Here is a 23,271-nt window from a genome sequence, read left to right as displayed (position 1 = left end):
GTATGAGATGAAGCTGAACTGGGTTTTCTTGTATCATTTAGGATTACAGGGCTCCAGAATGGCAGGGGCCAGGTGGTGGCACCCAACTTTATGCAAAGTGGCCAAAATGGCTGAAAAGAACAAGCAGAGCACAGAGGTCTGTGTCAGGCGGTGGGAGGCACTTGTGTTTCCACTGCAGAAACAGGCAAACGGCTCACTTAGGCTGTTGTTTGGGTTCGGGAACAAAGAATCTAGTTGTTTGACTTCTATCTTGTGTTTTCAGAAGGTCACTTTGTATTGTAGAAAACAAGATTAAGTAGCAATCGTAGGTACAGGAAGACGCCTTGAAGACTTTGAATGATCAAGGTGAGCTGGGGGTCATGGCCCAGGCCAGTAGGGGAGGTGAGTTGGGTGGAAGGACCAGCGGTGTGTCTGCAAGTAGAGATGATAGAATTTGCTGCAAGATTGAATGCCAGGTAGGATGAGAATAGGAACCAAGGATAATTTCCATATTTCTAGGTCAAGGAACTTAGAGGATGGTGGCACCAAGAATTGCCAGGGGACCAGGAAGAAGAGCAGCCTGTGGAGAGAGTGAGCACTCTCCCTAGGATGGGCCACACTGGGAATCTGATACACGTCCAGTGGTCAAGCCATGTAGGCTGTCAGACGAGGTGGAGTCACAGAGTTAGTAAATACTTGCATGTCACTTGATACCACGCCCTTGGATGAGAATTCCTGGAGACACCCTGCAGGCAGGGAAGACGTGACACACTCTGGTGCTCTCTAACCACTGTGGAGGACAAGAATCTAGGCAAGGATACTGAGATGGCATAGCCAGTGAGGCCAGAGGAAATCCCCAAAGATCATGTTGTTGAGAAGAAAGTGCTTTAAGTGGAGAGAAAATATAAAAGGACAGAGTGGCCAACTGTAATGAACCTTGCTGACAGGCTGAGTAACAGCTGGGGACAACAGGGTGCCTAGTGGATTTACCAAAAGGGAGGTCATTGTTAGCATCATTTAGCAAAATGATAACATTAGCAAGAGTCAGTTCAATGACTGGACATAAACTGCCGGGAGTGAGGTGGGGTTACCACCATTGCTAATAGAGTGGGACAAAAACTTGGGGCATAAAGTCTGCAAATAATATCACATTCATTACAGTTCAGTTCAGTTCAGTCGCTTAGTGGTCTCCAACTCTGCGACCTCATGAATTGCAGCACGCCAGGCCTCCCTGTCCATCACCAACTCCCAGAGTTCACTCAAACTCACATCCATCGAGTCAGTGATGCGATCCAGCCAGCTCATCCTTTGTCGTCCCCTTTTCCTCCTGCCCCCAATCCCTCCCAGCATCAGAGTCTTTGCCAATGAGTCAACTCTTCGCATGAGGTGGCCAAAGTACTGGAGTTTCAGCTTTAGCATCATTCCTTCCAAAGAACACCCAGGACTGATCTCCTTTGTTGTATCTCCTTGCAGTCCAAGGGACTCTCAAGAGTCTTCTCCAACACCACAGTTCAAAAGCTTCAATTCTTCAGTGCTCAGCTTTCTTCACAGTCCAACTCTCACATCCATACATGATCACAGGAAAAACCATAACCTTGACTAGATGGACCTTCGTTGGCAAAGTAATGTCTCTGCTTTTGAATATGCTATCTGGGTTGGTCATAGCTTTCGTTCCAAGAAGTAAGCATCTTTTAATTTTATGGCTGCAATCACCATCTGCAGTGATTTTGGAGCCCCAAAAAATAAAGTCTGAGACTGTTTTCCCATCTATTTGCAATGAAGTGATGGGACCAGATGCCATGATCTTAGTTTTCTGAGTGTTGAGCTTTAAGCCAACTTTTTCACTCCCCCCTTTCACTTTCATCAAGAGGCTTTTTAGTTCCTCTTCACTTTCTGCCATAAGGGTGGTGTCATCTGCATATCTGAGGTTATTGATATTTCTCCTGGCAATCTTGATTCCAGCTTGTGCTTCCTCCAGCCCAGCATTTCTCATGATGTACTCTGCATATAAGTTAAATAAGCAGGGTGACAATATACAGCCTTGACATACTCCTTTTCCTATTTGGAACCAGTCTCTTGTTCCATGTCCAGTTCTAACTGTTGCTTCCTGACCTGCATACAAATTTCTCAAGAGGCAGGTCAGGTGGTCTGGTATTCCCATCTCTTGAAGAATTTTCCAGTTTATTGTGATCCACACAGTCAAAGGCTTTGGCATAGTCAATAAAGCAGAAATAGATGTTTTTCTGGAACTCTCTTGCTTTTTTGATGATCCAGCTGATGTTGGCAATTTGATCTCTGGTTTCTCTGCCTTTTCTAAAACCAGCTTGAACATCAGGAAGTTCACAGTTCACGTATTGCTGAAGCCTGGCTTGGAGAATTTTGAGCATTACTTTACTAGTGTGTGAAATGAGTGCAATTGTGCAGTAGTTTGAGCATTCTTTGGCATTGCCTTTCTTTGGGATTGGAATGAAAACTGACCTTTTCCAGTCCTGTGGCCACTGCTGACTTTTCCAAATTGGCTGGCATATTGAGTGCAGCACTTTCACAGCATCATCTTTCAGGATTTGAAAGAGTTCAACTGGAATTCCATCACCTCCAGTAGCTTTGTTTGTAGTGATGCTTTCTAAGGTGCACTTCACTTCACATTCCAAGATGTCTGGCTCTAGGTCAGTGATCACACCATCGTGATTATCTGGGTCATGAAGATCTTTTTTGTACAGTTCTTCTGTGTATTCTTGCCACCTCTTAATATCTTCTGCTTCTGTTAGGTCCATACCATTTCTGTCCTTTATAGAGCCCATCTTTGCATGAAATGTTCCCTTGGTATTTCTAATTTTCTTGAAGAGATCTCTAGTCTTTCCCATTCTGTTGTTTTCCTCTATTTCTTTGCATTGATCGCTGAGGAAGGCTTTCTTATTTCTTCTTGTTATTCTTTGGAACTCTGCATTCAGATGCTTATATCTTTCCTTTTCTCCTTTGCTTTTGGCTTCTCTTCTTTTCACAGCTATTTGTAAGGCCTCCTCAGACAGCCATTTTGCTTTTTTGCATTTCTTTTCCAAGGGGATGGTCCTGATCCCTGTCTCCTGTACAATGTCACAAACCTCATTCCATAGTTCATCAGGCACTCTATCTATCAGATCTAGGCCCTTAAATCTATTTCTCACTTCCACTGTATAATCATAAGGGATTTGATTTAGGTCATACCTGGATGGTCTAGTGGTTTTCCCTACTTTCTTCAATTTAAGTCTGAATTTGGCAATGAGGAGTTCATGATCTGAGTCACAGTCAGCTCCTGGTCTTGTTTTTGCTGACTGTATAGAGCTTCTCCATCTTTGGCTGCAAAGAATACAATCAATCTGATTTCGGTGTTGACCATCTGGTGATGTCCATGTTACAAAGAGGCCACTAATCCTATTTATAAACTGTTGTGTTATGTTGGATAGCTTAGAATACTTAGGAGAAAATGGTCTAGCTTCTTAAAGAGCCAAAGAAATAAAATGGAGGCTCAATTTCCTAGGAGAAAGAGGCTCCAGATGAGTCACTAGAAATTAGCAGATTGAGAGCATTGTGTGTCTCTATTTTGAGAGTGGAATTTCAGAAATGTGGTAAGGATTAAGAAAACAAGCCAGCCATAAATCTGGAGGGAAAAAACTGGTTGGCAAATCATATGGGCATCCAGGAATAATACAGAGATGGAGCTGAAGCCAAGATAATGCCCTGAGGCCACCACGAGGGTTAGAGAAAAGTTTAGCTGGGTAGGGCTGAGCATGTTTCGTGATAAGAAGGATATACTATTTGAACTTTAGAACACATCAATTCACTTTTGTTTTTACTATTTAATTTTTAAAAAGGAAGTATAATTTACCAAAACATACTGGTAATAACACTGGATTTGTATAGACAAAACACATATGCATGGATCAAATATTACACACTGATTCTTTCATCATCCAAGTCTAAACAGAGTTTGTGCATTATTCCTAATGCATGACCAATTATTCACCGGGTAGCACCGACATAAATTAGAGTCATTATGGCTGTATGGGAAAACAATGGTGCAAACAATAGGATGGCGTGGAAAAGTGAAATAGAAACAAATATTCCATGAGTATTCAATTTTCTAGCCACGAATACACAGAGAGAAAATAAATTAAATGTGGTCAATGAAGCTCAAGTTGATTTACTTGGAAAAGTTTCTTGTAGCCCTACCATGTCTTACAATATTTTTAAGATCAGTCATCACCCAGTCTTCTTTGTGCCAGTCACACATACTTGGAGCCCAAAAGATACCTTGAGGTACACTGGGAGTTTTGTTCAGGCCATTTAAGCAGAAATGGAACTGCTGTGATCTATAGCTCACAGGCAATGGTGCTCTAGTTGTCCCCCAGAATGCAAACAGAGCATTCTTTCTCAAATCAGGCTGCCAGAGTTTCACTGAACTCACCATAGCCTTTCCAGGAAGGGAGTCTTTGATCTGACTTTGTACTCTCTGCAGAGCTAATGATTATCTCAGGAGAACCATTGTTTTTCCAGAGTAGATTCTGTCTCATTTCCAGTCTGAGTTACAATGGATATCTCTAAATCATGAACTTCAAACTCCTGCAGGCAATGTTGTGTTGGTCTGTTGTGTTTGAATATGCACTTGCAGTTGAGTGCACATCTAGCTTTATTTTTTTTCACAGCTTTTCTGGAATACTTATTTTTCATTGTTTATATGATGAGAATCATAACTTGCAGTTGAAAATCAATGTCTATAGCAGTAAGTTAAGGATAAAAATCAATCATTTTTGATTTTACCTCTTACTGCCAAATGCAATCACTTGTTCAGTAAAGTTCGGGTTTTAATAGATTAAAACATACTTTGACTTGCCTAGTTTACGGGTTTTGCTTTTTTCTTTTATCAGAAGTGAGGCTCAGCTAACATTTGAGTGCTAATTCCTCTTGTCAAAGGAAAAGACTACAATAAAGACATTTGCAAACTCAACAAGTAAAAAAGTTTTTTCATGGTTCTTCTCTGTTGTAAAACATTAGCTGGCTTTTTCCTTTTTATTTTCAATAAGTAAATGTAGAGCCTGTATCTGGCTACCCACTCCAGGTTCCCTTCAGATTTGCTGTCTAGATGATCCGAAAATATGCAAGATGTGAGAATCCTGTGGAACAATTATGTGTTGTGATTTATTTTACAGGGCAACCATGGGACAAAGCAGACACTGAATCTCTCAGGGAAAATGGGGTCTTGTCTGAAGTTCTCCCAGGCAAAGCAGGCTACAGCTCTGTGGGAAGGAACCTCGTCTGTGTGGGCCAACTGCTTTCTCTCCTGTGACAAGAACAAAGAACAGCCAAGGATTTGGGGTCCCGCAGCTAACGCCTCAGAATCTTGGGTTGCCTGCCCAAAAGTTTCCTCTTCTGTCCTCTGAGAAGTTGACTGGATGGTAGGATTATGTGCAAATTTCCTATTTGTCCCTGCCTGGCAGCCAGAAAGGCCATGATTCCTCAAATTTGTTGAACAAAATGATCTAAGCTCACCTTCACTGCTGTCTACTCTTCTACTCGAGGGCAAGCTCGACGCTGCCCCTTCCCTGGGAGGAGGAGCAGCTCCCCGCTGATGGCTGCACTGCTGTGCATGTGACCTGGCCTGTCAGGGCTTCCGGATAACGCAAGTTCAAAACAACCGCTTTGCTCCTCTGAGCCACCAGTACTGAAATTGCCTGAGTGGGTTCCCTGAAAGACATTATGGGCTTTGAATAAAATCAGATTGAAATCGCTGATACCACCCCAGATTTGTGTAAAAACTGGAATGGTGTGGAAATTTTTCCTTAAATGAGTAGTCTATCCACCTGTAATCTGGTGGTAAGGCTGCTACCTACATCTTGGGGTTATCACGAGGGTAGATGGGACAATGTACTCTCCTCATGCCAAACAAACTCCTTGAACTTAAATTAGAATAAAAGGCAGATAAATGTACCTAAAAGTATCATTTGAATAAATTAACCATCTTGAAACAAAATAGTGATCAATAAATGTTTTCCCTTGAATAGAACTGCTTTAGGATTTACAGTTTTCAGTGAAACTAAGAACAATGATTAGAGTTTCTGGACACCTGACTTGGGTGTATGTCTGTGTGTTCATGCTCAGTGGCTTTAGCCATGTCTGAGTCTTTGTGACTCCATGGACTGTAGCCCACCAGGCTCCTCCATCCATGGGATTATCCAGGCAAAAACACTGGAGTGGCTTGCCATTTCCTTCTCCAGGAGATCTTTCAAGTGAACGATCAAACCTACCTCTCCTGGGACTCCTGCATTGAAAGGCAGATTCTCTACCACTGAGCCACGAGGGAAACCTGAATTGGATATAGAATGGCTGGATATTTTTAAAGAATTGTTTCTTATTTATTCTTCATTTCACAGTAATTCAACTTGTTACTGACTTCAAAAAAATTTTGAAATAACTTTAGATTCGTAAGAAGTTGAAAAGAGGATACAGAGAGGTCCTATGTATCGTAACAGACATCTTCAAAATGAGGAAAATTGCCATTGGCACATGTGTACACCACCCAAAGCCATTTTATCCAGAGCGTAGATTCGTGTAACCATCACCTCAGGGTGAAAGGTGGTGAATTCTCCCCACGGGCAACCGTTCCCACAGGGAACGCTTACAATGAGGACTACCGAATCTGACATAAGAAATCTGCAGCGCTCACCCTGGTTCCTTCATCCACGAACTAGTTACCTGAGCATGAGTCTCATTCACTTCTGCTTTGGGCTCCTCATTTGTTCACGGGTTGGTTGTAACTAGTAGTAGATGAACTGATGGATGTGAAAGTCCTTAGTGAGCTCGGACATAAAAATGTCAGGTGTTGTTACCATGTAGCGACCAGAGACCAAGGAATAAAACTCAGAATCTCCTGAACATCACTGCAGAACCTGGTTCCTTTTATCACAATGTGATCTTCTAGCTGTAAAGGGTGGGGCTGAAGATGAGGACTTGTAACTCTATGGACCTTCATCCCCCAGCAAGACTGGCTTGTATTCAAGAGTCAGCTGTTAGTAAGGCCTCTCTCTGTTAGAGGTGCCTTCACAAGCCAGGGCTGAAGTGGTCACTTCTACACAGTGGTCTACAGAAGAAGATAAAAATCTTCATTAACCAAAAACGTGTCTTCCATTGACAGCCATGGTTGTCTGTACTCACACTTCAAAATCCATGAGTCAGTCACATGACCCAAACAGGACTTTCTCCATTCCTCTGACAAACTGTTCATAGCCATTATCAAGCTCATAAAACTGTAAGCTAAATCTGACCAAAATTACTGCACTAAACTCAGAGTATTTGAAACTATAACACAGTCTTCAACACTGAGAAATGAAAAATTACTCAAATACTCAAACATGGGTGATTTGTTAAATACTTGTTTACAAACTGAACTTTTAAAAGTCAGTACACGAAGCATTTATTGACACATAAAAATGTTCACAACGTGCAGTCATGAAAAAGTTCATGAAACAATATACTTAGTATATGTCGATGAAAAGCAATCCAGAAGATTTCTGTTGTTGTTCAGTCACTCAGTCATGTCCGGCTCTTTGTGACCCCATGGACTGCAGCACGCCAGGCCTCCTTGTCCATCGCCAACTCCCAGAGCTTGCTCAAACTCACATCCATCAAGTCAGTGATACCATCCAACCATCTCAACTTTTGTTGTTCCCTTCTCCTCCTGCCTTCAATCTTTCCTGGCATCAGGGTCTTTCCCAGTGAGTCAGTTCTTCACATTAGGTAGCCAAAGTATTGGAGCTTCAGCTCATCAGTACTTCCAATTCAGGATTGATTTCCTTTAGGATGGACTGGTTTGATCTCCATGCAGTCCAAGGGACTCTCAAGAGTCTTCTTCAACACCAGAGTTCAAAAGCATCAATTCTACAGTGCTCAGCCTTCTTCATGGTCCAACTCTCACATCCATACATGACTACTGCAAAGACCATGGCTTTGACTAGACGGACCTTTGTTGGCCATCCAGAAGATTATGCATCAAATTATTAGAAATTTTTCAGATTATTTTCATTTAAGAGAATCAAATATATACTCTTGTTTCCTACAAGGAGTGTATGTTCTTTCTTTTATAACCTGTTGCATTGCTGTTTCATGTGAATGCCATAAAAAATCACTTGTACGAAGTATGAAATTCAATGAGTTTTGCAAACTGTATACAGTCGTGTAAACACTGCACCATCAAGATAGAGCCCGTTCCCACCACCTCTCATAACTGTCCTTGCTTTTCACCGTCACACCTTCTTCAGGCATCCACGGATCTGCTTCCTGATCTAATTTTGCCTTTTCTAGAATTTCGTATTACTAGAATCATACATTATGTAGTCTTTGTTTTTTCTTTTTCATGTAACAGTACTTTTGAGACTCATTCATTCACACTGCTGTGTTTATGAGTTCACTCCCTTTTATTGCTTAACCATATAACATTATACAGATATACTATATTCTGCTTATTCATTTACCAAGTGAAAGACTTTTAGCTGTTTCTGGGTTTGGAAATTGTGAAAAAAGCTACTATGAAATTTTTACATGAGACTTTGTAAAAACCTGGAGTAGAATTGCTGGGTTAAATGGTAAGTGTGCTTTCAATTTTGTAAGAAGTTCCTAAACTTTTTTTCCAAGTGACTGCACCATTGTTCATTCCCAACAGCAAAATATGCAAGCTCCCATTTGTTCATATCCTCTTCAATACTCAGTTTTGCCAGTCTTTTCCACTGTAGGTATTCTATTATTTAGGTAATTGTATCTCTTTATGTTTTTCTTTTCTTTTTTTGCTTATTCTTCCTTTTATTTTTGGAAACAGAATGGCAACCCACTCAAGTATGCTTGTTTGGGAAGCCCATGGACAAAGGAGCCTGACAAGTCACAGTCCATGGGGTCACAAAGAGTCAGACACAACTCAGCGACTAAACACCAGCAACATCTTTAGGGTTTATCCTACAAGTGTGATTAGTGGGTCTATATAAAGAGTTCTTTATATTTTCCAAAGGTGAGCCCTTTATCTGTGCTGTGAGTTGTAAGTACATTCTTCCAGTTTGTCGTTTGTCTTTTAACATTGTCTACGGTGCTTTGCTTTGTTTGCCATGTGAAAGTTACTGTTTTTGTCTATAGTCACGCGTGTCAGCCTTTGTTTCTGGATTCAGAGACAGAGTTACAAAGGCTTTCCTCAGTTCCAGACTCAGAAAATGGACCCATGTTTTCATCTGATATTTATATGGTTTCATTCTTTGCATTTGTATCTTTCATCTGGCGTTAACTTTGGTATATTTAAAAAAAGTTTCTTTCCAAACAGATATCCAGTATAGGAGGTTCCCTTTTCTCCACATCCTCTCCAGCATTTATTGTTTGTAGACTTTTGATGGCAGGCATTCTGACCAGTGTGAGAGGGCATCTCTTTATGGTTTTGATCTGCATTTCTCTGATAATGAGTGATGTTGAGCATCTTTTCGTGTGTTTCTTAGCCATCTGTATGTCTTCTTGGGAGAAACGTCTGTTTAGTACTTTGGCCCGTTTTTTGATTGGGTCATTTATTTTTCTGGTATTGAGCTGCATGAGCTGCTTGCATATTTTGGAGATTAATTATTTGTCAGTTGCTTCATTTGCTATTATTTTCTCCCATTCTGAAGGCTATCTTTTCACCTTACTTATAGCTTCCTTCATTGTGCAAAAGCTTTTAAGTTTAATTAGGTCCCATTTCTTTATTTTTGTTTTTATTTCCATTACTCTGGGAGGTGGGTCATAGAGGATCTTGCTGTGATTTATGTCAGAGAATGTTCTGCCTATGTTTTCCTCTAAAAGTTCTATAGTTTCTGGTCTTACATTTAGATCCTTAATCTATTTTGAGTTCACTCCCTTTTACTGCTTAATCATATAACATTGTACAGATACACCATATTTTGCTTGTCCATTTACCAAGTGAAAGACATGTAACTGTTTACAGCTTTGGCAACTGTGAAAAAAGCTACTGTGGAACTTTTACACGAGGCTTTGTAAAAACCTTGAGTAGAACTGCTGGGTTAAATGGTAAGTGTGCTTTCAATTTTGTAAGAAATTGTTAAACTGTTTTTTAAAGCGCACCATTGTGCATTCCCAACAGCGAAATATGCGAGTTCCCATTTGTTCAGGTTCTTCAATACTCAGCTTGGGGTCTTTTCCACTTTAGCTTTTCTATTATTTAGGGAATTGTTTCTGTTTTTCATTTTCATCTTCATTTTTCTAATGCAAATATCTTTTTATGTTAAAGTGCCCGTTCAAATCTTCCACAAATATTTTGACTCAGATTGTATGTCTTATTAATGACTTTTGAGAGTTCTTTATATAGTCTGGATACAAGTGCTTTATCAGATATATTTTTCTCCCAGTCTGGACCTTGCCTTTTCAGTATTTTTAAAGAGTATCTTTGAAAGGGTAAAGTATTTTAATTTTGAAGAAAGCCCAATTATCAATTATCTCTGTTATGATTTGTTCTTTTGGTATCATATCTAGTTTATCTTCCCCAAAAAGGTCACAAAGATTTACTCCTACTTTTTCATGCAGAAGTTGTACAGCTTTATGTTAAAGTTTACATCTATGATGCATTTCCAATTTTTTTTTTTTTTACTATATGGTGTGAAATAAAGGTAAATATTGTTTTTATCCATATAAACATTCAATATTTTCAGTAATATATGTCAAAAAGATAATCTTTTCTCTGTAAAATTACCTTAGCTCCTTTGTCAAAAATAAACTGTGTGGATTTACTTCTGGACTCCATTTTGGTCTGTATAGCTGTCCTTGTACTGAAATCTCATTGTCTTGATTAGTATAATTTTATTATGCACTTTTAAGTCATGTATTTTAAGTTCTCCAAATTTGAAATTGTCAAAATTGTTTTGGCTGTCTACATCTTTTAAACTAATGTGAAATTTTATAATCAACTTATAAAATTATACAAAATACTCAGTCTCTTAGAATTTTAATTAGAGTCTTGTTGAATCTTAAAATCACTTTGAAGATAACTGACATTTTTTCACAATAAGACTTTCAAAGAATTGACATGGTATCTCTATTTATTTAAGTCTTCTTTAAATTCTTTCAGTAATGTCTGCTGTTTTCAGTGCATGGATGTTGTTATACTTCGTTAAACCTGTCCTTGTGTAGTTTATGTTTTACTATGCTATTACATTTGATGTTATCATTTCTATTTTAATTTCCAATTGTTTATTGCTGGTATGTAAATACTGGAGAAGGCGATGGCACCCCACTCCAGTACTCTTGCCTGCAAAATCCCATGGACGGAGGAGCCTGGTGGGCTGCAGTCCATGGGGTCACTAAGAGTCGGACACGACTGAGCAACTTCACTTTCACTTTTTACTTTCATGCATTGGAGAAGGCCATGGCAACCCACTCCAGTGTTCTTGCCTGGAGAATCCCAGGGACAGGGGAGCCTGGTGGGCTGCGTCTATGGGGTCGCACAGAGTCGGACACGACTGAAGTGACTTAGCAGCAATATGTAAATACACAATTAATTTTTGAATATTGACCTTGTACCCTAAGACATTCCTGAACTTACTTTTTAATTATATTAACTTTTAAAATTGATTTTTTAAGATATACTAGATACAGAGTTTTTATTTTTTATATACAGCTCGTGGGGTCCTCACGGCTAGCACACTGAAGCGATTTGCCATTCCCGTGGATCACGTTTTGTCAGAACTCTTACATGGCATGGTTCATAGCTTCACTGAGTTACGCGAGCCCCTTCACCACAATGCAGGGCACATCATGTGAAACGTTGGGCTGGATGAACTACAAGCTGAAATCAAGATTGCTGGGAGAAATATCAACAACCTCAGATAATGCAGATGATACCACTCTAATGGCAGAAAGTGAAGAAGAACTAAAGAGCCTCTTGAAGAGAGTAAAGGAGGAGAGTGGGAAAAAACAGCTTAAAATTCAATATTGAAGAAACTAAGATCATGGTATCCAGTGCCATGACTTCATGGCAAATAGAAGGGGAAAGGAGTGAGTAGTGATAGACTTCCTTATCTTGTCTCTATGATCACTGCTGATGGTGACTGCAGCCATGAGATTAGAAGACAACTGCTCCTGGGAAGAAAAGCTGTGACAAACCCAGACAGAGTGTTAAAAAGTAAAGACATCACTTTGCTGACAAAGGTCCATATAATTAAGGCTATCGTCTTCCCAGTAGTCACATACAGGTGTGAGAGCTGGACAATAGAGAAGGCAGAGTGCTGAAGAATTGATGCTTTCGAACTGTGGTGCTAGAGAAGACTCTTAAGAGTCCCCCGGAAAGCAAGGACATCAAACCAGTCCATCTTAAAGGAAATCAACCCTGAATACCCTTTGGAAGGACTGATGCTGAAGCTGAAGCTCAAATACTCTGGCCACCTGATGCAAAGAGCCGGCTCATTGGAAAAGACCCTGATGCTGGGAAAGATTGAAGGCAGAAGGAGAAGGGGATGACAGAGGATGAGATAGTTGGATGGAATCACTGATTCAATGGACATGAACTTGGGCAAACTCTGGGAGATGGTGAGGGACCGGGAAGCCTGGCATGCTACAGTCCATGGGGTAGCAGGGAGTCAGACACAACTTGGTGACTGAATAACAATGGATAGACGGTTAGGTTGTTTGTGAAAAAAGTCAGTTCTGCTCATTTCTTTTGAATCTGTATGGGTTAATTTTTTCCCCCTTAATGCTCTGGAAAGGGCCGCCATGCAATACTGAATAGAAGTGGTAACAATGGTGATTAAATTGCCTTGCTGCTGAGTCACTTCAGTCGTGTCGGACTCTGTGCGACCCCATAGATGGCAGCCCACCAGGCTCCCCTGTCCCTGGGATTCTCCAGGCAAGAACACTGGAGTGGGTCGCCATTTCCTTAGTCCTGACATTAAAGGGAAAATAATTATCTATCACTGCTCAGTAGAGTGTTAGCTGTAGGTGTTTCAAAAATTTCCTTCTATGTATGATTAGCTACGTTGCACTGATGTTGAATTTTATGAAAAACAATGTTATCTGTGCCTTTTCATTCTATTGTGTGTTTTGTGTTTTTCCTTTTAGTATCTCAATATGGTGAACTACATCAGGGAATGTAGTTCCCTGAGCTTTGGCTGTTGAAACAAACTTGCGTAACTCGGGAAGGCTCCAGTCAGTCCTAGCAAATTCTCCCTTTTATGTACTGCTTATTCCTTTTGCTTACATTTTGGTGAGGACTTTTCTATTTATGTCCATGAGAGATATTGTTTTCTATAGTTTCTAGTGATGCTTCAATGTGCTTCTGGTGTTAGGACAACGCTATTCTCACAAAGCAGTAGTTAAGTGTTCTTTCCTCTTCCTTTTTCTGGAAGGGTTTGTGTAGAAGGGTTTTTATGGGTTTTTTTTTCAATGGTTGGTAGAGTTTACTAGGGACTGGAATGGGGTTTTTCTTTTTTATAACATTGTACCATGAATTCAATTTTTTCTAATTTTAATAGACAGTGGGATATCAAAGTCATACATTGAGCAAATTTTAGAAATTTATGTTTTTCAGTTTGTCCACTTGCAGTCAAATGTCTTAGCATCCACAGTGTCCTTTGTTAATCTTCTATATACAGCATCTGCAGTGTTGTCCTGTCTGTTCCCCAGCGGTTTGTTACTTTTATTGCTCATTTCAAAGAGTCGAATTTTGTTAACTTTCTCTTTTATTTCTACTTCACTGGTTTCTGCTATTTTAATTTTTTCTTTCTCTGCTTAGTGTGTGTTTAATTTCTCTTATTTTTTAAGTTTCTCATGGTTGGAGAATTTTTTTGTACCACATTTATTTGTCATTTAAGTTATTTTAGATTTTGCTGCACATATTCTGAAGCTTCATTGTTTGGTGAACACATATCTAGGATGGATGTTCTGTATGAAATGATTTGTCATTATGAAATATCTCACTTTATACCTGATAGTATTCTCTTTTCTGAAGTCTACTTTGATATTCAAATAGTTGATTCAGATTGCTTTTGATTAGTGTTTGTATGGTATACTTTTTACTTTTTTATTTTAAAAAAAGACACGAAATTTTCCTTTTTGCAGAGCATTTTAAAAATTGAGTTATAATAAATAAAATTCACCCATTTAAGTATACATTTCTTTGAACTTTGACAAGTACATACTGACATGTAACCGCTATCAATATCAGATGTAGAACATTTCCATCAACATTTGTAGGAACATTTCCAAAATTCCTTCATGGTCCTTTGTAGTCAACACCTCCTTGTATCCCTAGCCCCTGGTCCACACTGATCAGTCTCTGTTTGGTGATTTGCCTCCTGCAGGTGTCACATTAGAGGCGTTACAGAAGACTGAGCCTTAACATGACTTCTTTCATCTGGAGCGGAGCATCTGAAACTCACCCATGCTGTTGGCACCCTGGGTGCCTCGTGCTGAACCCCGTGCGTGCTTTGGCCTCCTGCACCAGCGTCCTTGCTGCTTTCCAGGCTGGCAACTCCCGGTTCTGTTAGATTTCCCTCTTGGCCAACCTGCTACCACCCTCTTCACAGTAATTTCACTATACCTGACGCACTATAGAAAAAGCTGCTTACTTACCTGCTTGTCCCCCTCATTAGGCTGTGTTCTTTGAGTGTAGCTCTGCTATTTGTTCATCTTTGCAACCAAAAGGCATGATTAGTGCCTGATTGTATTAGTTAAGGTAATGCTGGGTACTATTACAAATAAACCACACAATGCCAGCACTTTAAAACAAGGAAATTTTCTTTTTAACTGAATTAACAGATAACTAAGTGAGTCTCTGGCCATCAGGAAGAGGGTGTCTTTAACATGCAGCTCATTCACTCAATTGTGTCTGACTCTTTGCCATCCCATGGACTGCAGCATGCCAGGCTTCCCTGTCCATCACCAACTCCTGGAGCTTGCTCAAACTCATGTCCATTGAGTCAGTGGTACCATCCAACCATCTCATCCTCTGCCATCTCCTTCACCTCCTGCCTTCAATCTTTCTCAGCATCAGGGTCTTTTCCAATGAGTCAGTTCTTCGCACTGGGTGGCCAAAGTATTGGAGTTTCAGCTTCAGCATCAGTCCTTCCAATGAATATTCAGGGCTGATTTCCTTTAGGATGGACTGGTTGGATCTCCTTGCAGTCCAAGGGACTCTCAAGGGTCTTCTCCAACACCACAGTTCAGAAGCATCAATTCTTCTGCACTCAACCTTTTTTATAGTCCAACTATCACATCCATGCATGACTACTGGAAAAACCAGTGGACTAGATGGCCTTTTGTCAACAAAGTAATGCCTCTGCTTTTTAATATGCTGTCTAGGTTGGTCATAGCTTTTCTTCCAAGGAGCAAGCGTCTTTTAATTTCATGGCTGCAGTCACCATCTGCAGTGATTTTTGAGCCCCCAAAAATAGTCTCATTGTTTCCCCAACTATTTGCCAGGAAGTGATGGGACCGGATGCCACGATCTTAGTTTTCTGAGTGTTGAGTTTTAAGCCAACTTTTTCACTCTCCTCTTTCACTTTCATCAAGAGGCTCTTTAGATGTTCTTTGCTTTTTGCCGTAAGGGTGGTGTCATCTGTGTGTCTGAGGTTACTGATATTTCTCCTGGCAATCTTGATTCCAGCTTGTGCTTAGTCCTGCCCGGCATGTCCCATGATGTACTCTAACATTTAACATGCAGTTAATCATGTGAATAATCAGCTCGAAGACTGAGCAGTGGGCACTCTGTCACCTCAGCTTCTTTAACACTTGACTTCCAACTTTAACCACAGTGTTGACATTTGGCCATTAGAAGGAAAAAGAACACGGAGCCCCACAGGTGGGAGGTTCAGAGTAGTAAAGACTACTCCTTCCATGTTTGCTTCTGAGAACTAGTTCACACGGCCAGACCACGGGCAGCCAAGGACTATATCCTGTTCTCAGAGTGGCCGTGTTGGGCAGCTTCTGCCACCGCACAACCATGAAGAAAGAGTGTAGACTGAGGTCTATGACTGACTCTCCACTGGAAGGCGCTGCACTCTAGCTCAGTCACTTTCTGTGTCCCAAGGCTGGTGCCTGTTTCTGGTTCTTTCTACAGCACACAATGGCTATGGGAGGCTTAAGTGCTGACTACCCCAGCTCTTCCTGCTGGAGGTCACGCACACTGGCTGAGGCTGCCCACATGGGGAATGAACACTCCCAGAGTCCTGAGGGGGGTGGAGCACACGTCCTGAAGCATCTGGCTTTATCCACAACCTCTCTGGTTCCCTCCCCTAGCTTCTGGCATTTCAACTTGAACTGAGTGGGAAACAGAAGCCAAGATGCTTGCTGACTTCGTGCTCCTCCTCCTCCTCCATTTCAGCCAGAGGCCCTGCTTTCTTCCTCTTCAGGCCGAGAGGCATTTCTCTGCCTGTCTCCTTCTCCCCAGAGCATGTGTGGACCTTCCTTCCCTGGTTCCATGAAAACAGAATGACATCTGGAGGACAGTCTTTGTGGAAGAGAAGAGGTTTTTAAAAGACTATCAGTGTAATATTTTCAAAATATTAATGTGCAACACATGTGACAGTGTTAAATGAATTATAAAGCTTGCAAAAAATATAAGGCGGTGCAAAATTATTAACAATTCTTTGGCGAAGTGAAAGTGGAGAGAAAACATTGAAAGTGGATTTGCCTCTTGCCCAAGTCAGCTCTGGGCTCAGACAGGATCCCAGGCTGACTGGGAGACCCCAAGCCCACTGTCCAGTGCCCTGCAAAGTGCTTAGAGTGGCCACATGTCATCTGGAGGCAGAGGCCTGTGCGCCTGTGTGGCGGTCGTCAGCATCACGGGAGCTGGGAGCTGTCTCTCTCCATTGCAAACTTGTTTACAGACTTCTCATGCCCGAGGCCTAGGGCCTGCCAGGGATAGTGCTGAATGTTTATGCTTTGAGATGTCCAAACTCAGGAGTCGGAATGAGTCTCCTTGTCCCTGTTTATCGCTCAGACAAAGCAGCTCTCCCGTGTCTGCCAAGTCTGAATGCAGATCTGTCCCCAGCATCTCCTGTCTCACTGCGGAATCACCAAAGCCAAAAAGCCATAGTGAAAAAAGTGCCGAAGCAAACAGAGATTTGGGCCAAAACGCCCTCTGGAGCCAAACTCAAGTTTCTGAAGAAATAGATTTATTTCTAAAATTAGCATCTTTCCAAATGAGATCACAGTCTGTAAAGCATTTGCGGTTGCAGTCCAAGAAAAGACGACCAGGATGACCTTGTGTGCTCACTGAGAGGTGGTCAGCTCTTCTCAAAAGTCAACTAACGGTCCCCAGGGTCAAGGGGATTTGGAGAGACCTTCCTCCCGTAATAACTTCTAAAAAAAGAAGACTCTCAAAGGTCTCAAACACATTCCCAATTAGCACGCGAGTCTGGCAGCCACCTGACTATTTAGTCATCCTTTGATTAATGAGCTCAAATATCTACCGAGTTTGAGAACGTGCCAGGCACGAGGAACGCGAAGATGAGTAAAGCGGCCCCCCTTTGGAACGTCCAGGTCTGAGGCTAAACAGAGCGATGCTTGGACGCAGTGCTGCCTGGGACAGGGCGCCAGCTCTTTCCGGGACCAGCTTCCAGGCTCTTACGTAACACTCAAGACTGAAATCCTCCTTAGGCTCAAACTCCACAGAAACAGAGCATTTCATCCTCCCCACTCCACCCATAGAAGTCACAGCAGTAAACAAAGTCCAGCTGACGTCCTGCAGTTTGTTTATTTGGTGCTTTGTCTGGGTGGACATTCCTCTATTTGGGGGCACAGACAAGTTTTGAAAACATTCTAGCTGGTCGAGTCAAATCCAGAGGCTGGATCTGAAGGTGGTGCGGAGCAGCCCCACCGACTGTGGGCCAGGCTGTCACTGCCCCGGGGTCGAGGCCACAGCCCGGGTCCTGGGCCCACCCGAGGACCAGTAGGCCTGGTGCTGTCTCCACAGAGCCCCCCAAACCCTGGTGGCAACCGGTACCCTCTCACCGCCCCTCCACGCGGTTCTCAGGCCAGAGCCTGCTTCCCCCAGCCAGGAAGCCCTCCCCTGGGAAGGTTTGTCTTCGTCCACAGTCCTCAGGACGAAGTGACTCTGTCTGCTCTGGTCTGCAGCCTGAGGCCTCAGATTCTCGTCCGTGCCTCCTTAGCAGCGCCTGCTCCACACCCTTGAGCCCAAACGGAGAAGGAGGACATCCTGCACCACCCGCCGTGTCATCTGTGTCCCAGCCTCTGGGGTGTTCATGGCTGGTTTTAAAACTGGGGCCACTTCCCCAGGCAGTAAGGATGAGGACCCTCTGTGTTGGGGGAGTGGTAACGACTGTCTTCCAAGAGCCTGAGAAGCTGACCCCCACCCCTGTCTTCATTCCTCTGATTAGCCCATTATAAGAACTTCGGAAGGAGCCTGAGTAACCCAGAAAACTTTGCAAATCGCCCATCACTAAGTTTTGCGACTCTTCACCTGTGTTCTGTGCTTTTTGTCTTCTGATTCCTTGCCGAAGTCTTACTGGTCATACAAGATAGATTTTACACCTAAACATAAATCTATAAGCTCTAAATCTTCTAGAAGAAAACATAGAAAAAATGTCTTTCTGAACTTGAGGTAGGCAAAAATTTATCTAGATGTGAAACAAAAACAAAATAAAACAACAATAAAAAAATACCTATCAACCACAAAATGAAATATGATAAACTCAGCTTCATCAAAATCAACAATTTCTGCTCATAAAAATGCACTTTAAGAGAATGAAAAGATAAAACAGACTGGAAGAAAATATTTACAATGCGTATAGCTAACAAAGTACTCTAAAATATATAAGAAACTGTAATCAATCTGTAACAAAAAGACAATCAGACTAAAATGAGTAAAAATTTGAGCAGACATTTCACAAAATAAGGTATATGAATGGCCAGTAAGCATGTAAGAACTTGCTTGTCACCATTAGTTATCAAAGACAATCAAAAATCACAATGCAGTGTCACTTCACAGCCATAACAATAGGTAATAATCTAAAAATCAAGCATGGCCTTGAGCTGAGAAGTGAGGCATCTAGAACTTTCACACATCACTCATGAAGTGAAAGATTCTGGAGATGGTTTTAGAAGAAGGGCAGCAGTTTCTTATAAAATTAAAAGCATAACTTATCCAGTGATTTAGGCACACCCCTGCTGGTATTGAAGAAAGAGAACTCAAAACCTATGTCCACAGCAAGACTTGTTTGAATCTCGTATCCTTTATTCATAGTATAATACCCCATCGTATGTATGTTCTACATGTTGTCTTCTGTCATCTACTGATGGGCACGTGAGTTGCTTCCACATTTTGGCTACTGTGAATAACGCTGCTATGAACATAGGTGTCAAATAGCTGTTCTGGTCTCTGCTTTCATTTCTTTGGGCTATAATGCCAAGAGTGGAACTGTTGGATCATATGATAATTCTATGTTGAATTATTGGAGGAATTGCCATATCATTTTCCATGGGGGCTTCCCAGGTGGTAAAGAATCCATCTGCCAATGTAGGAGATGCAAAAGACGTGGGTTTGATCCCCGGATTGGAAAGATCCCCCGGAGTAGGAAATGTCAACCCACTCCAGTAATCTTGCCTGGATAACCCCATGGACAGAGGAGCCTGGTGGGCTGCAGTCCACGGGGTCACAGAGTCAGACACGACTGAGCACACGGGCATGCATATCATTTTCTGCAGCAGCTGCACCATCTTACGTTCCCACAGTGATGCCCCAGACTTTGGATTTCTCCTCATCCTTCCCGACACTTGCATTTTCCGGTTTTTGATTAAACCTATCCAAGTGGTGTGAGGTGTTGTCTCACTGAGGCTTTGACTTGCACTTCCCCAGAGACTAGTGATGTTGAACGTCTTTTTATGTACTTAAAGGCCATTTGTATACTTCATTGGAGAAATTTTTATTCAAATCCTTTCTCTGTTTTTAAACTTGCTATTGTACAAGTTCTTTATATATTTTGGATATCAATTCCTTTTTAGAAAAATAATTTGCAAACATTTTCTCCCTTTCCGTGGGTTGCTGTTTACTCCGCTGACCGTGTCCTTCTCTGTGTATAAGGTTTTAATTCTGACGGGGTCTACCTTGTCTACGTTTCTGTGGTTCTTGTGCCTTTGCTGTCCAAAGAATCACTGTCAAATCGAATGTCATGACTCTTTCTCCCTACGTTTTCCTCTGAGAGTTTTATAGTTTGGGCACTTGCATTTAATATTTTGATCCATTCTGAGTTAATTTTTTTCTGTTGTATGCTGTAGGGGTCAAGCTTCATTGCTTTTTGCATGTGTATATCAGGTCCTCCCAACACAATTTGTTGAAAGAACATTCCCAACTGAATGGTCTTGGCACTCTAGTTGAACAGCTCATGATTCAAAAAGAGTAATTTCCCCCATCCTCCTGTGTTGCTATGTCACACAGTTTTAGATTAACTAACGCTGCTCAAGACCTTATTAGCTAGTTATAGTTAGGGTGTGGGGGTTCACTGTGGGGAATCCAAAGAAAATTGCTATATCTACATATCTATATTTATATCTTCATTTCCTGTGTTGTTAGACTCTTCTGAACGTTTCTTATTATGTTGTATATTTTCATCAAGTTCTCACATTCGAATTTCCTGCCTTCAAACATTGATCCATTTTTCCAGTTTAAAGTTCAACTAGACGAGGTAAGTGAAAATTGACTCTAAAGTTCCTACCCCATATTTTCAGTCTTTTGGTATCAGGAAACTCCTTGCAAACAGAAGTAAAATTAGATATCATATTTGTTTACAAACAAATTATTTGATGGAACACAGCTGTGGCAGGAAGTTGAACTGCTAACATTTTGTGTAATTTTAATTCTATTAATTCATTCTGCATATGTCTATCAAACATGTGGTGCATGCTGGAAATGTTCTGAGGATAGAGTAGTGAAAGAAAACAGACAAGTTTGTGCTTTCAGGGAGATAATATTCCAGTGGGAGCCAATGTTTAATAAAAGAAGAAAGTCCCACTCTTTTGCAAGAGGAAAACTCGACACTTTTGAGAAAATAAACGTTTAATTTTGGCCAACCTTGCCAAGGATTTCAGTTTATGCTCATGTATTTCAGCGGACTGACTATTCAACAAGTCTTTCTAACCTCTTGAACATGCTCTTACGACAGCTACTATGAAATTAATTAACAAACGGAAAAAGCCAACTTTGTGACTGCTGAACATAAAATTTTCAATCCCCTGAGTCTTACTAGACAAAATGTGATTGAGCCACCTGTCAAGGCAAGAGTTGTTGTGATGTTGCTTTCAACTTATTTGACAACTTTTTTAAAAGCTCAAGGCTTTCCTCATAGCTCAGATGGTAAAGAATCTGCCTGCAGTGCAGGAGACCCAGCTTCAGTTCCTGGGTCAGAAAGATCCCGTGAAGAAGGAAATGGCAACCCACTCCAGTATCCTTGCCTGAAAAGTCCCATGGACAAAGGAGCCTGGTGGGCTGCAGTCCATGGGGTCGCAGAGAGTCAGGCACGACTGAGCGACTGACTTGCAACACTTGCACTTTCAGGTCAGTTCAGTCACTCAGTCGTGTCCGACCCTTTGCCACCCCATGAATCGCAGCACGCCAGGCCTCCCTGTCCATCACCAACTCCCAGAGTTCACCCAGACTCACGTCCATCAAGTCAGTGATGCCATCCAGCCATCTCATCCTCTGTCGTCCCTTCTCCTCCTGCCCCCAATCCCTCCCAGCATCAGAGTCTTTTCCAATGAGTCAACTCTTCGCATGAGGTGGCCAAAGTACTGGAGTTTCAGCTTTAGCATCATTCCTTCCAAAGAACACCCAGGACTGATCTCCTTTAGAATGGACTGGTTGGATCTCCTTGCACTTTAAGAGCTCAAAAATTCAAAACCTTTTCACCAAATCCTTCAAGAGAATTGCCCTTTCAAGAAGGTGTACCTGCCTTAATGCACAGCCCCTGTACATCATTGCTTGCCCCTGGCCCCTACACAACGGCAAACATATAGAGAGAAAACAGTAACCTTTGGAGTCAGGCCAGGGTCAGGCCAACCCTGAATCCCAGGGTTCTATTTATTCTGCCCCTGATGTGGGGATGATGATGTCCACCTCTTATAGTTATTGTAGGAGTTCAGTGGGACAGACGGTGCAAGAAAAGTGTCTGGCACAGTGTCTTGCACACGGTGTCTTGCACACGGTGTCTGGCACACGGTGTCTGGCACACGGTAAGGGCTCAGTAAATATTACCATCGCTTTTGTATTGTTACTCAACAATGGTCATTACTCTTCTTCATATAAACAATGGGATAAGTCATGGGAATGCTAATTTCTCTATGAAGTGGGATTTTCTAAGAAGGTCTCTTTGAGAGCTTATGCAATTAAAGATGGTAGCAGAAAAGCTGAAAGAGAAATTTCCTCTCCTCTGACACTTCCAAGTAGGTGTTGAAGAATTTGGTTCTACTCTTAACTCCATATTTTTTTCAATCAGTGTATTTCCTCATCTTTTGGCCCACCTTTTCCTTCTCCCTCCCCTCACTCAACATGTTTACACTTTGTCTCAGACAACTCTAGAACCACTTACACAGGACGTTGTGTGCTGGGATTAATTCAACACTGAGAAGTGGAGCCACAGCCATCCCAGGGAGGAATCAGTTCACACCTGGCAGAAGCAGAATACAGAGTCCCCACAAGCAGTGAAAGGACTGATTCTGCTGTTTAGCAGGAGGCTGCAGGTTCTTTCAAGATAACCCTTTAAGAAGGGACACTAACAACCTCTCACGGGGATTTTGGGCTGCTCTCCACGTGTGTGGTCATCATCATGAGTTTTAGCTGCTTGATCTGCTTAAATGATTTTGTTTACAGTTTTTCTCTATATTCCTAATCATCATTTAAGGGAAGAAAAAGTCACTTCTTTAAGGTAACTGGCTCTTGTATTACTCTCTAGGCTTAGCTTGATTGCTGGCTACGAACACAAAAGATCCCTTTCTTTAAAAAAAAAATGTTCTTAAATATACACAGTAGAAAATGTAGATACTCATGTTCCTTCATTAACTTGAATTAGAAATAATGACTGTAAGAAAAAAGTCAGTGTAGGAATTCTTTATTTTAAAAGTTAAGAGATGTTTCCAGGAGACATCTCACTATTGACCTCGTATTTTAGTGAGAGGAATTCATTCAACCCCGTAACATTCAACTTCAATTATTAGAAACCACAGTAGGCTAGACCAGGAATTTAAAACCAGGGTCCTACTCCCATGCAGTGCCTCAGTGGCGAGTCTTTGGTTGGT

General features: G+C 41.6%; 1 pseudogene; it reads left to right on the top strand.

Annotated features, from left to right (window-relative positions):
• LOC100138518 (vacuolar protein sorting-associated protein 35-like) overlaps positions 1-23,271 on the top strand; it is a 38,852-nt pseudogene that overhangs the window by 100 nt on the left and 15,481 nt on the right.

The sequence above is a fragment of the Bos taurus genome, chromosome 4, assembly GCF_002263795.3.
Source record: "Bos taurus isolate L1 Dominette 01449 registration number 42190680 breed Hereford chromosome 4, ARS-UCD2.0, whole genome shotgun sequence".
In the NCBI taxonomy this organism is placed as follows: Eukaryota; Metazoa; Chordata; class Mammalia; order Artiodactyla; family Bovidae; genus Bos; species Bos taurus.
Note: the sequence above shows the minus strand (reverse complement) of the source record. Positions and strands in the feature narration are given on the sequence as shown.